The sequence below is a fragment of the Oreochromis niloticus genome, linkage group LG3, assembly GCF_001858045.2.
Source record: "Oreochromis niloticus isolate F11D_XX linkage group LG3, O_niloticus_UMD_NMBU, whole genome shotgun sequence".
NCBI classification, from domain to species: Eukaryota; Metazoa; Chordata; class Actinopteri; order Cichliformes; family Cichlidae; genus Oreochromis; species Oreochromis niloticus.
The window spans coordinates 68188535-68199912 of record NC_031967.2 but is presented as its reverse complement, the minus strand read 5'-3'; the positions used below and the strand labels follow the sequence as shown (position 1 = coordinate 68199912).

Sequence of the window (11378 nt, the reverse complement as noted above, 5' to 3'; positions counted from 1 at the left end):
GATATCTAGACCAACATACACAGTTTTGCTCTACAAGGGCCTGATATCCCCTTATGAGGACATTTTAATGTTCCATCGAAGTTTAAAACAAATGTCCTCATATGTGGATCTAATTTTTCTCAGAATCAAAAATCAGCTCAAAAAACAAAACAAAAAATTTGGTAATTCTTTGTTGTGTTTTTAAATACATTCATCTGGTCCCAAACAGCCCAAATAGCAAAGAATTTAAAAATGCATGCTATGAAATAGTTTGGGTCGTAGGGGTTAAAAGAAGAACAGATTCAGAAGTTAATGAAAAATCTCTAATATTTACTGTAGGACAAATAGTTGGCATGACTTTTAACAAAAAATAAGTTGCTTCAAGATCCAGTGTTTCACCACTGCAAACATGTTGCTTAAATATTATGATATCAAGAAGGTCCATGGTTAAGCAGCTGATGGGATTCATCTGTGTACACATTAAGACCTCCAATTATAATCACTTCATCTGTTTTAATAAGAGTTAGAAAACTCAGTTAAAAGTGATGCTGTTGAAGTGGATGATCAGTAAACTGAAACACAATAAAACTGCTTTAATAAGAAGAATTAAAAAAATTGGTGCTAAAAAAAGTGGAAAATGTATATTCCAGATACCAGAAAGACTTAAAACATGGCCTGACACCAGCTACTTATGTACACCTTAGTAGTATGCTGTTGGACAAAAGTTGTTATTTATTCTAAATCAGGTTATTTGAATGTATCATGGTTACAGGCACCAGGTAGCATCCATGGACAACTATACATCTGTCCTATAAACAGGAGATGCAGCTTGTTGTTGCTGAATGAGCCATCGTTATTTATTCCACTTCATACTTTATGACCTCTTTTTATTTACTTCCTGGTGTTACAACTTTGTATTCATTTTTTTTTTCAAAAGATTTCTCAGATATTATCATTACATGTTCTCTCATCACATAGACAACTGCTATAATAAATCTAAAATGTTCCAAAAGAGTGGTGTAATCGGCAATGAAATGAATGACACCCCTCCCCCCCAAAAAAATAACAGCTCATATTGTGGTTTTTTAATTAATGCCTGTGTGTTACCTTGAGACGTATAACAAGACAAACTGAACAGACCTCTGATACAATGAATCATTTTGACTTTAAACTTCTGCATGACAATCCACAGCACACGCTTAATGATTCAATTAACTATAGTAGGAAGCCATCTTTTTGGCTAGTTTGGCTAAGAATAGTCTGCTTGTTGTTAGAATACGTTTGCTTTGTGCTCTGTGGTGAAATGTGTCACTTTGCATTGAGAGAAGATAGCAGTTTTGTAGTTGCTCACCTTCAGTTTTCACACAAACATCACGCAGGTCTTTGTCATCTGTTAGTGTTTCTCTGCAGAGGTGTTAAAGAAGTGGGAAAAAAAACTGTGAAAAGCTTCTGATGTTTGTAAAGGTTAGAACTTATTTTGTTCATAAACAAGAATAAATAAAAAATTTTTATAGCAGCTGTCTAATACTATTCCTTTACCAATACTATTGTATCTGCAGTAATTGGGAAGACGTCACCTATGGACAATCACTGGGAGGGGGAGGGGGATTATGTGGCTGGCTGTGCAGAGCAACAGGGGAACGCAAATGGTCAGCATAGAGACCAGAGGGTTAAATATGGATTGTCAAATTCTACTTCAAATTAGAATGACAACTATAATAAGAACTTTATTTACTTTACATCTAGAAGAAAATACTTCTTTGGATTGCTGTTATTGGAGGATGGGGTCAAAATGAGCCCACTTGGCAGACGTGTTAAAGACAATGGCTCTACTATGTGCTATATTTTGGCTACATTAGTTTTAAACCAATTTTAATTATTTTACACAAAAGCTTTTTACTCAATAGACTGATCATACTGATCATGAGTTTGAATCAGGGACAAAGTGATTGTAGAATCTGGAGAAGATGAAATCATCACTCATGTCAAGTACAACATCAAAACAATAAATCATCAACAACAACCAATCAGACGAAGCAGAGGTAATGTAGCGTTTTCTCCATGGTGAGGTTTGGACAGTTTCGGCTCTGTTATCGTAGTAAAGATGAAGGTCAGTGTACTTGTTGTTTTGTTGGACAACGTGGCTGTCTGTGGAGACTCATTCACTTTTGTAGCCTCAAGTGGACATTAGAGGAACTGCATTTTTTATTATTATTTGTATTTCTTTTTTTTCTCCCTAGTTCATTCTTCGGCTCTGGAAGTTTCTGTTTGGTTTGTTTGATATTTTGATTAAGCTTGATTGCACAGAGCTTCACCCATATGTTGGACAGGTTTTAGTAGTTTGACTGCTGAGTGGTAAAATCTGCTTCTAAGGACCTTGGTGAATGTTTACAGTGGAGTGATGGTATTTTTTAAAAAAAACTGGGAAAATTTGAATCATGAGCATAGTTTGGATTATAAGGACATTTCTCATCAAACACCTGAGTTTGGTAGTTTAGTATGAAGACAGAATCAGATTTAATTCATGAAGACAGTTCATGCTAACTGATAATATGAGTGATTATGAGGACATTATGGGGCACATGAGGGAGGTTCAGAAAATGTAATCCCGATATTTAAATGTATGCTTTTTTTTTTTTTTGCATGAGTTTCCTTTATGTAAAATTTAATTAGTATGGTTAAATGTCTTTAAAACTATGCGTAGTGAGTGTTGTTCACTGTGAGCTGGACTGTGTGTTTGTGGTCTGCGGTTAACTGAAGCTAACAGCTCTGCAGTCGTCCAGCATCCTGTTTCTGATAGAAAGAAAACACTTCAGCTGCAGGTGTTTCAACACCAGGTTGTTAATTTTAAACACAGGAAGAACACGTAGACACCATTTGGTGAAACATTTCTCCAAACTCTAAACACAGAAAATAAGTTGATTCTAGGGCTGGGTATCGTCACTGATTTCTAGAATCTATTTGATTCGGGGAAATTTGGCCTCAGTCAGAAATATCATAATTCTGATCATTTATCAGTACACATCCAGATTTCTATATCCATCAAAAGAAAGCTGACACTAGTGAGACTATCAGAGGTGTGAGCATCACAGCAGATGCCTTTTTATAGCAGATAACCTTAAAAATATTTTGCAGTCGAACAAAAACTGAACTATGAATCAACATGTAAACATTACCTGATGCTGCTGAAGTGAAGTAGAGCAAAGTTACCGAAGTTTAAAATTTGATAGCTTTACAATTTCCCATAATTTTAAAAAGTTTACATTTCTTCAGTACTGGTCTTCTGTGCAAACCACAGTTTGGCCTTAACGAACACCATGTTCAAACATAAGAGTGTCCATAAGTGCACGTAGCACCAGGACACTCTAGGCCACAGGTCGATGATCAATTTTGTAATCGTATCACCAGACCTGAGGCCATATGTTTTGGACACTCAGGTAAAGAGTGGGGCATCTTTCTTTGCCTTTAGACAACTTTAAAAAAAAAGAAAAAAAAGAAGGGGGTGGGGGGACTGAGCTGTCAACTGATCACCACCTGGTGGCTTATTGTCTCAAGTGGCGAGGGAGGATGCTGGACAGACCTGGCACGCTCAAACTTAAAGTGAGGGTGTGCTGGGAATGTCTAGCAGAGGCCCTGGACCACGAGATCTTCAACTCACACCTCCGGCAGAGCTTCAGCCGCATTCCAAGGGAGACTGGGGACATTGAGTCCAAATGGATCATGTTCAGCACCTCCATTGCCCAAGCTGCTGCAATGAGCTGTGGCCGCAAGATAGTTGGTGCCTGTTGTGGTGGTAATCCCCGAACCTAATGGTGGACATCAGAGGTGAGGGAAGCCACAAAGCTGAAGGAGTCGTCCTACCGGGCTTGGTTAGCCTGTGGGGAAGCTAATAGGTACTGACAGGCCAAGTGGAATGCGGCACGGGCGGTGGTGGAAGCAAAAACTCGGGTGTGGGAGGAGTTCAGAGAGACCATGGAAAAAGACTTCCGGACTGCCTCAAAGAGATTCTGGCAAACCGTCAGGTGACTCAGGAGGGGAAAGCGGTGTTCTACCTGCACACCCCTGGATGTCGTAGGGCTGTCTTGGTTGACACGTCTCTGCAATGTCGCGTGAAGTTCAGGGGCAGTAACCCTGGACTAGCAGACTGGGGTGGTGGTCCCCATCTTTAACAAAGGGGACTGGAGGGTGTGTTCCAGCTACAGGGGAATCACACTCCTCAGCATCCCTGGGAAAGTCTATGCCAGGGTGCTCGAGAGGAGTGTCTGTCCGTTAGTCAAAACTCTAATACAGGAGTAACAATGCGGTTTTCGTCCTGGTCATGGAACACTGGACCAGCTCTTTATCCTCTCAAGGATACTCAAGGATGCATGGGAGTTTGCCCAACCAAACTGTGCTTTGTGGACTTGCAGAAGGCATTTGACTGTGTCTCTCGGGGGTCCTGGGGGGGGGGGGGGGCGCCGCCGAGAGTATGGGGTGTCTGGCCAATTGCTACGGCCCATTCAATCCTTATACGACCGTTGCAAGAGCTTGGTCCGCATAGCCAGCAGTAACTCTGACTTGTTCCCGCCAGGGCTGCCCTTTGTCACAGATTCTGTTCAAAATTTCTATGGACAGAATTTCTAGGCGTAGCCAAGTGCAGTCAAACTACACCCCTACCCTCACCTATGGTCGCAAGCTGTGGGTAGTGACCAAAAGAACAAGTTCACGAATACAAGCGGCGGAAATGGGCTTCCTCCAAAGGGTGGCTGGTCTCTCCCTTAGAGAGGGTGAGAAGTTCAGCCATTCGGGAGGGGCTCATTTGTGTGAGTCCAACTTTTTAATTTCTGTCTCAGTATCGTTATTTAAATTCTAAATCTGATTGTTGGATCTAATAATTTCATAGTTTCTGTGATATTTCTGACATGTTGAGCCTTCATCCTAAAGGTCAAAGCTCACAGCTCAGTGGTCGGTCCCTTCCTTCTGAATTTCACATGTATATCAAACCAACAACACATCCTGTTTTCTCTGCTCAGTTTGTGGATCTTGTTCAGCATTAAAACAGATGATCTTGTTTTTGTAAAAAGAAAAAAAAAAGAAAATATTTTAAGTATATTATTTAATATACTTAAAATATAATTATTAAATATATTAAATATTTTTTTTGCTTTAGTGAGCCAGAATTATGGGTATTTTTGATGTATATGTCAGTCGGGCATGTCCCACCAGGAGGAGGCCCCGGGGCAGACCCAGGACGCGCTGGAGAGATTATATCTCTCGGCTGGCCTGGGAACGCCTTGGTGTTCCCCCGGATGAGCTGGAGGAGGTGGCTGGGGAGAGGGAGGTCTGGGCTTCTCTGCTTAGGCTGCTGCCCCCGCAACCCGACCTCGGATAGAGCGGATGAGGATGGATGGATGGATGTCAGTCAGTTCCAGTTTTTAGGTCCACTGTTATCTCAAAGGTCCATCTCACAATGTGCCTCTCATACAATTAGGTGTGTTGTGACTGTGTGGTGCATCATAAATTTGATTAGTGTTGGAGTTGTACATCTCAGTTCCTTATATTTCATGCCTTATTGTTTTATTTGTTGTTTTGACTGTTTTTCAATTGAATATGCAGTGGGAATGTAGAGGGAGATACGTAGTGAAGGTTTTGCCTGGTTTGATTGTGCGTTGATCCATTGGTAATGCCTCAGGGCTCCAATAGGTGGATTTGCACGCCGCCTCCTTCACTCAATACAGATGAGTGAGAGTGAAAGCTGCGTGTCCGTGCCATTCTTTTGTCTGCAGTTGTAATTAGCAAGACATTTATTGTCACGAGAGGTGTAAAGAGGCAGACTGAACAGACAATTTACCAAATGCCAGGAAAGGTAGCACAAAGAGAAATAAAGCTGCAGATTTTCAGAGGAAAGCAGTTTTGCCCAGACATCTGATTAGCAAGTTCAGAGGTACCGAATCCCACTGTGTGGGTCATAACGAGAGGGGCAGAACATAGGCAAATCAGCACTAGCAGAGATGTAGAAATGACCTCTTCTCAATGACCAAACACACGTCTCCAGTACAAGGGGGTTACAATCTTACAACTACACATGTACAGCGCATACTGGCTAAGTCAGGCATATGTTGCTCCATGCTCAATGGATCTCAGTTTAACAGAGTACATAACTCTGTGATGTCTGGAGCACAGTGTCTGGGCTTTCTTAAATGTAATCTCTGTTTAGATATTGTTGGGATGTAGAGATTCTTTTATTGCTGCCATATACTCTGCCTTATGATAAATGCATTAATAACATGTTCTACAGTATTATTTTATCAGTAATATTGTTTACAGGGTTCATATTGCATTGAATATGTTTGTCATCACATTCATTCTATTCACAGGTTGAGTTCATTCTATACACAATGCATAACTGTGCTTGTTTAGAGTTGATGTTCTATCCAAGAGGGTTTTAAGCTTCACTGGTGAGAGTGTCCAGGTGATACATGTTGAGGGAAGATGAGAACATAGCAGGTTAATTGCATGCATGCTTACAATACACATAAATCTAGTAGCAGGCCTGAGCGAAGGCCCAAGTGTCTTCTGCTTCTTATTTGAGACCTGCGCCAATTCAGTCTACTTAGTGATTGAGGACGAGGGTCCATTATTAGCCCTTAGAGGCCCTGAAGCTTGAAGTTATTACCTTAAAAGAAAGGTGTTATCAAAAAGAGAAGTTATATGTCTGTTCATAGTTATTAGAGATGTACAAGATGTACCCTTGTCTGTAAACAATGACTGGACATAATGTATTTTTGACCTGTATTGACGTGTATGTGGGGGTGTGATCCTCTATGCTATAAAACCAGAACTCAGTGTATTTTTGTCAGAGCAAATAAGCCATATGCTGACGGTTGTTCTCCGTTGTCAATAAACTCATCGTTTGATTGCACTTTTCTGGGCCTCCGTTGTTTGTTGTCTGGTCTACAGTTGATCGATCTCGCTTCAATATTTAATTTAACAATTTTTTATGTTGAACCATTTCATCAGATCAAGAAGAACCTGGAGAAGACGACGTCATCACTCATGTCATGTACAACATCAAAACATTCAGTCATCAACAATAACCAATCAGACGAAGCAGAGGTAATGTTGTGTTTTCTTCAAGGGGGGGATGTCAAGGAGGAGGTTAGGATAATTTCAGCTCCTTGTTATCATATTAAAGATGTTGGTCAATTTACTTGTTGTTTTGTTAGATTACTGCGTTGGACAACGTGATTGTCTGTGGAGACTGATTCCCTTTTGGAGACTGCTTGCTTTTTTGTCAGTTTTTTCAGGTCTGAAAGTTTCTGTTTGGTTTGTTTGATATTTTGATTAAGCTTTATTGCACAGAGCTTCACCCATATGTCGGACAGGTTTTAGCAGTTTGACTGCTGAGTGGTTAAATTTGCTTCTACGATCTTTGGTTAAGGTTTACAGTGGGAACTTATGTACTGTCAGGGCCATGGCGTCATCAGCGGGCCTGTTGTGGCGGTATGTGAATTGTAGAGGGTCCAGTGAGTTGGGTAGTGTAGAGCAGATGAAGCAAGCACTTTGGCGACAGTGGGAAGGAAAAACTCCCTTTTAACAGGAAGAAACCTCCGGCAGAACCAGGCTCAGGGAGGGGCGGGGCCATCTGCTCTGACTGGTTGGGGCGAGAGAAGGAAGACAGGATAAAGACATGCTGTGGAAGAGAGACAGAGATTAATAATAGCTATGACTCAATGCAGAGAGGTCTATTAACACATTGTGAGTGAGAAAGGTGACTGGAAAGGAAACACTCAATGCATCATGGGAAATCCCCGGCAACCTACGTCTATTGCAGCATAACTAAGGAAGGATTCAGGGTCACCTGGTCCAGCCCTAACTATATGCTTTAGCAAAAAGGAAGGTTTAAAGCCTAATCTTGAAAGTAGAGATAGTGTCTGTCTCCCAGATCCAAACTGAAAGCTGGTTCCACAGAAGAGGGGCCTGAAAACTGAAGGCTCTGCCTCCCATTCTACTTTTAAATACTCTAGGAACAACAAGTAGGCCTGCAGTGTGAGAGCAAAGTGCTCTAATAGGGTGATATGGTACTACAAGGTCATTAAGATAAGATGGGGCCTGATTATTTAAGACCTTGTATGTGAGGAGCAGGATTTTGAATTCAATTCTGGATTTAACAACAAGCCAATGAAGGGAAGCCAAAACAGGAGAAATATGCTCTCTCTTTCTAGTCCCTGTCAGTACTCTTGCTGCAGCATTTTGGATTAACTGAAGGCTTTTCAGAGAGTTTTTAGGACATCCTGATAATAAAGAATTACAGTAGTCCAGCCTGGAAGAAATGAATGCATGAACTAGTTTTTCAGCATCACTCTGAGACAGGATGTTTCTAATTTTAGAGATGTTGCGCAAATGGAAGAAAGCAGTCTTACATATTTGTTTAATATGTGCGTTGAAGGACATGTCCTGGTCAAAAATGACTCCAAGGTTTCTCACAGTGTTACTGGAGGCCAAGGTAATGCCATCCAGAGTAAGGATCTGCTTAGATACCATATTTCTAAGATTTTCAGGGCCGAGTACAATAACCTCAGTTTTATCTGAATTAAGAAGCAGAAAGTTAGCGGCCATCCAGGTCTTTATGTCTTTAAGACATTCCTGCAGTTTAAGTAATTGGTGTGTGTTACCTGGTTTCATGGATAGATAGAGCTGTGTGTCATCTGCATAGCAGTGAAAATGCATACTATGTCTTCTAATGATGCTGCCTAAGGGAAGCATGTATAATGTAAACAGAATTGGTCCTAGCACTGAACCCTGTGGAACACCATAATTGACCTTAGTGTGTGAAGAGGACTCTCCATTTACTTGAACAAAGGTTGGAGATTGGCCTATAATTAGCTAAGACAGCTGGGTCTAGAGATGGCTTTTTGAGTAAAGGTTTAACTACAGCCACCTTGAAGGCCTGTGGTACATAGGCGATTATTAGAGATAGGTTGATCATATTTAAGATTGAAGCATTAATTAATGGCAGGACTTCTTTGAGCAGTTTTGTAGGAATGGGGTCTAAAAGACACGTTGATGGTTTGGAGGAAGTAATTATTGAAGTTAACTCATAAGATCAATTGGAGTAAAGGAGTCTAAATGAATATCAGTGGTACTAAAAGTAGCTGTAGATAATATTACATCTAGCACAACACCTGGAGCTAAGGGGGCAAAACAATTGCATGAGTGCTGCTGTTTGACTGAGGAAGAATAAAGTAGTCGTGGTAAGCCAATCACATGACCACTTAAAGACAAAGCAACAAGGTGATACATACCAGTTTATAAATATTGTCGATAGGCCACGTAAAACTAGAGTCATGATAAACAATATATACGCGGCGTGTCTTCCTCAATAGTTTCGTTAGCGCTAGCAAACACTCTGCTTATGAGCAACAAAACAAAACAAAACAGGGGAAGTTTTAGGAGTGACGGCGAGAGAGAGAGAGAGAGCAGAGAAAGAGAGAGCGAGTTTTGAGACGTGAGAGATTTGCGACGTTTAGCGTGTTTGGAGTGTGTAGTTAATGTGTTGTCTTGTGTAGTTAGTGTGTAGTGTTGTGGATAGTTTTGTGTTGTGTGTTAGAACAATGAGGCGACTGCTGTCTCCAGGTAGAAACAGGAGTGATACACCTGCTGCTGTCAGACCTGCAGGTATCAGGCTGTGATGTTCTCCTTTATAGTGGACAGAAATGATTTTTTTTGGAGTGGCACAAATAATTTGTGTGGCATCTTATTGAAGAACAGCTGATTGTTCTGTAAATAGTTTGAAATGGTTATTTTAAAAAAGGGTAAAAGGTAAATGGATGCAAATAACTTTGTTGTTTGCAAAACTTGTGCATAGGATTTTGAAATTGACAGTTTATATTTGCATTTAAAGTTATGAAATATGATTCATTAAAGATGTTTGTGGTTGTTACAGTAAAAATATAACTTTTTCTACTCTGATTTTATGGTTTTTGTCTGATTTTTAGATCAATTGTTAATACAGTATGTCAAAATGAAAACATGACTGTAAATTCAGGCACGTGAGGTTGTGCTGAAAAGAATGATACCAAACAAGTCAAAGTAAATAGTTTTTAAAGGTAAAATGTGGAGGGAAAATCAAAAGTAGTAAAAAATGGCCAATTATACCCTGGACCCCAGAGGGTTAAACTTTTTTTTTTTTTTTAAAGTAACGCAATAGTTACTTTTCAAGTAATTAATTACTTTTAGAATATTGTAACTCAGTTACTAACTCAGTTACTTTTTTGAAGAAGTAACTAGTAACTATAATTGAATTACTTTTTCAAAGTAACTTGCCCAATACTGGTAATATCCCTCCTCAGGAGTCACACATGTGTCCACTGGACCATCTGGAACTCTTCTTGTTTAGCACTCGTAATAACACAAACACTAAATCCTCCTTCTCTTGTGCTGTTTTGTAGCAGTGTATACACCTGAGACTGTCACCTGTCTGTCTGTCCTGCACTCTCTCTCTGTTTCTTTCTTTCTGATTGTGGAATAAAAGTATAAACATGTATTTATAAGTTACACTTGTGTTTGAATCCTGCAGTTTATCACACATTTGATTTCCATGTGTGACAACTGCAAGTGTCCAGAGTGAGGACAGACTGAGGGACCCACTGCTGCACATCATCTGTGAGGCTTCTATGAAACTTTGAGTATTTTGGATTAGTAGCACTGCTGTGTTTGTTGCATCATATTGCTGTAATTGTTTATATGCTTTATATATTAAAAGGCAAGTTGATCTATAGTGTTACATCATATTCTATAAGGATGTTATGTGTTTGTAGACTTTCTGCCCAGTTTGACCCATTTAGCAGAAGTCAGCCTGTTTAAGGCTCTGATATCTATTCTGTGTGACTTAAAGCAGTTATGACATGGTCTGATTTTCTCACCCAATAAAGGAATATTTCATATATCAGTCTACTCTTCATTCTATCAGACACAGTTATCACAGCTCGTACATTTTATTTTTACACATATATGTAAGCATTGAGCCAAATTTAGTAATGCCAACATAACAAAATAACAATATTTATCTCGTATATATAATATAACATATGTATATACACTGTCAAAGACACTTGTCTTTGAGTGAAGATTTAAGGTGACAGGAAATATAAATAAATGCAACTTGAATCTTTACTGAAGCTCAGTATTTGACAAGGAGTTCAAGCTTGATAAATCATAATAATATAACTATAGTATTGGCATTATTACACTTACATTACCAAAGTAAGATGACTTTAGTCTCATGAACAGCATTAGCTAATGGTTGTTTACTAGCTAATCTTAAAATGACTGTTCAGTACAGAAATGAAGCCCAACAGTCAAGTTTTGTACAGTCCCGTGGTCTCAGCCTCAGATACTCAACAAATCAAAGTGATTTC

At 39.7% G+C, this 11378-nt stretch overlaps 1 long non-coding RNA gene across 1 annotated transcript; it reads left to right on the top strand.

Annotated features, from left to right (window-relative positions):
• The first annotated feature begins 1895 nt into the window (after positions 1 to 1895).
• On the top strand, positions 1896 to 10590 carry LOC112846108 (uncharacterized). Its single transcript, XR_003218939.1, has 3 exons — positions 1896 to 2021; positions 6979 to 7074; positions 10538 to 10590. It is a non-coding gene; the product is annotated as an uncharacterized LOC112846108 (long non-coding RNA).
• The last annotated feature ends 788 nt before the right edge of the window (positions 10591 to 11378 follow it).